This window comes from Thamnophis elegans, chromosome 3 (assembly GCF_009769535.1).
Source record: "Thamnophis elegans isolate rThaEle1 chromosome 3, rThaEle1.pri, whole genome shotgun sequence".
Taxonomy (NCBI): domain Eukaryota; kingdom Metazoa; phylum Chordata; class Lepidosauria; order Squamata; family Colubridae; genus Thamnophis; species Thamnophis elegans.
This window is the reverse complement of record NC_045543.1, coordinates 52,263,826-52,267,708: the sequence shown is the minus strand read 5'-3', so window position 1 is coordinate 52,267,708 and position 3,883 is coordinate 52,263,826. Positions and strand designations below refer to the sequence as shown.

The 3,883-nt window shown below is 56.5% G+C and overlaps 1 pseudogene; it reads right to left on the bottom strand.

Annotated features, from left to right (window-relative positions):
- Positions 1-406: 406 nt before the first annotated feature.
- On the bottom strand, positions 407-3,336 carry LOC116506159 (annotated as a pseudogene).
- Positions 3,337-3,883: the final 547 nt, after the last annotated feature.

The following is a 3,883-nucleotide window of genomic DNA, read 5'->3' as shown; positions in this document are numbered from 1 at the left end:
GGGTCACCCTAAGACGGCAACCCATTAAGAGTTCAGCGGGGCTGGTGTTGGAGTCCGGGGAAGGGGTGGCATGGTGAGCCAGCAGGAAGGCATCAAGGCGCTCCTGCCAGGCTAGGTGACCCATTTTGGCGAGGGCCTCTTTCACGGAGCGCACCATGCGCTCCGCCAGCCCATTGCTAGCTGGGTGGAACCGGGAGGTAAGGGCATGCCAGATACACAGCGAGGCCAGGTAAGCCTCAAATTTGGCGGACGTCAGCTGGGGTCTGTTGTCGGACACCAGCACGTCAAGAAGGCCATGAGTAGCGAACAAGCAGCAGAGGGCCACTTTTAGAGCGTCAGCGGTGGTCGAGGGCATGTGGACAGCCTCAACCCACTTAGAGAAGGCGTCCACTACGATGAGGAGCATTCAGCCCTGAATGGGGCCAGAAAAGTCCACATGTACCTGGGACCAGGGTGTGGAAGGTGGTTCCCAGACGCGGGGCTCTGCCTTGGGCGGCAGCGCCTGGGCTCCCTGACACTGAGGGCACCTAGCAACATGGGCCGCGATGTCTTGGTCTAGCTTAGGCCACCAAACATAACTATGGCCCAGGGCTTTCATCTGGACTATGCCGGGATGCGCGCTATGTAGCTGCTGCAGAACGGTAGTCCTCAATGAGGGCGGCACAACTACGTGATGGCCCCACAGCAGGCAGCCGCGTTGGATGGAGAGCTCTGCCAAGCGAGAGATGAAGGGCAGGAATTCAGAATCCACGGGGTCTTTGGGCCACCCTTGCCTAACCCAATCTAAGACCCGGGAAAGTACCTGATCCTTTGTGGACAACCGGGCGATGTCGGCGGCAGAGACCGGAAGGTTGAGGTCATTGACCAGGAAAACCGGGGACACAGCAGCAGGATCTTCGATGGCGACAGGCAGGGGGCATCGGCTGAGGGCGTCGGTGTGCGCGATCTGCTTGCTCGGGCGGTGCTGGAGCGAGTAATCGTAGGAGGCTAGGAAGACAGACCAATGGGTCATGTGAGGGGACATGACCTGCGGGGCTGGCCAGTCACCAGCCAGCAAGCCGAGGAGCGGCTTTTGGTCAGTGACAATGAGGAACCGGTGGCCATAGACGTAGTGGTGGAACCGCCGCACTCCAGCCACAATAGCAAGGGCCTCTTTGTCTATCTGGGCATAGTTTCATTCAGAGGCAGACAGGGTGCGTGAGAAGAAGGCCACAGGAACCTCTCCGCTGCTGGGAAGCTGGTGGCAAAGGACGGCTCCCACCCCATAGGGTGAGGCATCGCAGGTGAGCACAAGGGGCAAGTGCTCGCTATACTGGGCGAGCACATCATTAGAGACCAGGAGGTGCTTGACAGCTTGGAAGGCAGCAGCCTCGCAGCAGCCCCACAACCAGGGTGCACCAGAGTCCAAGAGGCGGTGGAGAGGTTCAGCTACAGAGGCTTTGTGGGGCAAGAACACAGCATAAAAGTTCAGGAGGCGTAAAAAGGCCTGTAGTTCAGCTCTTTTGTTGGAGGAGGAGCCTCCACGATGGCTTTAGTCTTGGCAGCAGTCGGGTGAATACCGCGGGCATCGACTAGGAACCCCAAGAACTCTATCTGGGGGACGGCAATTTGGCATTTGTCCCACCTGACTTTAAGCCCGACTTGCTGGAACTTGTGCAGCACCGCTTGTAGTCATGCCATGAGTTCCTCATGGGTGGCCACAGAGATGAGGACATTGTCAAAGTACAGGACGACGCCTCAAAGTCCTTGGAGCAGCCGCTCCATTAAACTTTGAAAGAGTCCTGGGGCGATGCTGACCCCAAACTGCAGCCGGCGGCACCTGAAGGCACCCCGGTGAGTGATGATGGTTTGCGTTTCAGCTGCAGCATTGTTGACCACCAGCTGCTGGTAGGCTTGGGCGAGGTCCAGCTTTGCGAAGATGAACCCCTCACCCAACGTGTGGAGGAGGTGTTGGACTACCGGCACTGGGTATGCGTTGAAAGGTAGAGCGTGGTTGATGGAGCAGCGGTAGTCGGTGCAAATTCGGACGCTGCCATCTGGCTTGATTGGCAGCACGATGGGAGTTTCCCACCATGCATGGTCCACAGGCTCTAGGACCCCTTGAGCCACGAACTTGTCAAGCTCCGCGTCCACTTTTGGCTTGAGGGCGATCAGCACCCTGCGTGGCTTCATCCTGACAGGTGGCACAGAAGGGTCAAGGTTGAAGGAGACTGGGGTGCCAGTATATTGGCCCAGCTTTCCATCGAATACAGCAGGGAATTCGTTGACGAGGCAGTCTAGATCAGAGGTGCCGAGGTGATGGATGCCGCTGATTTGCAGCCCAAGGGTCTGGAACCAGTCGAGGCCGAGAAGGCTGGGCAGCTTTCCTTCGACTATGATGAGGGGTAACCAGCCGTCAAACCTCTTGAATTGCACTCTCACTTTTCTGGCGCCAATTACTGGGATCAGGTTGCCCTGATAGTCTTTGAGAGTCAAGTTGCAACTCTGTAATTGGCGCTTGGAAAGATGTGGAATGAGGCATTTGATGGTGCTCCAGGAGACTATAGAGGTTGCGGAGCCGGTATCCAGTTCCATCACACATGGGCTTCCCTCAATGGTGACAGTTAGCTGGATCTTCTTTTGTAGGCTATGGCACGACTGCCAGTTGGCCCGGTCACTGTGCACGGCATGCCAGAGGATGGCATGGCAATCCACCCTGGGCTTCTTGGGGCTGTCTTTTCTGCCCCGGAACTGCCTCGACCTGTCACCCGGGAAGTCTGCGGAGGACATCGTCTGTGCGGCTCAGCACACCCTGGCAATGTGGCCCTTCCTGACGCATCATTGGCAGAGGGCTTGCCTAAATCTGCATTCAGCTCTTTTGTGGTTGCCACCGCACCCACTATATGCAGATCTAGGGTCGCCCTTTCGCTTGCGGGAGCTCTTTCTGGTCGCCTCATTAAGGCGGTTAATGTCCTCCTCCCCATCGAAGTCAGAGTCTTCACTCTCTGACTCTTGGGGCCTGGCAGCCAAGTTAAAAGTGCTAGAGGGTTGTGCGGCGGCGGCAGGCTGGCTTTTTGTGATGGTGGCCAGAGACGCAGCGGCCATCTCAGAGGCGCGGACTTCATTGAAAGCAGACTGGAAGGACAGGTCTGTCTTGGCCAGTAGCCGCCTCTGGAGCTTGAGATCACGAAGGCCACAGACAATGCGGTTGAGAAGGGCCTCATCGAGGTCCCTGAACTCACAATGGAGGGTAGTAGACCATAAGACAGCAACGTAGGAGCTGACGGATTCCCCCCTCAGTCTGGTTCCTCTGATGGAAGGCGTGCCGTCGGGCGATTTTAGAAGGTGAAGGGGCATAATGGCTTTTCAGCTTAGCCATTAGCACAGGCCACGGGACAGCTTTAATTGGATCAGGGGCTGTGAGAGCCCTGGCAGTATGGAACACATCCGTTCCGCAAACTGACAAGAAGAATGCGCATTTTCGTTCGTTGGTTAGCTCTGTGAGGTCGTGGGCGACCAGAAAGCATTCAAAGCGGGCCGTGTAGGACTCCCAAGTCTTGGAGCCATGATTGAATGGCGCGAATGTTAACGTGGCCATTCCTGTCAAGCTGTCAGCGATGTCTCATCGCGACAGAGAAACACGGTTCTTAGTGACTCAGCTAGTGACTTCAGCGACAGTGACCAGCTAGCTCACACCTCAGTTTGGCAATCCCACCTTCGTCGCCAGTTTTGTGTACCAGGACCTTGGGTAGAGCCAGAAGAACTGAGGCAGAGACGGGAATAAAGAGGCTAACAAATTTATTCCCTGACAATACAGGCTAACAGTAAAAGCACCAGCTTCAGACAGGAATGCGCGCTGCTCGTTTGGACAGCTCCCTTTTTATAGCCAATCAGCTGTCGAGTA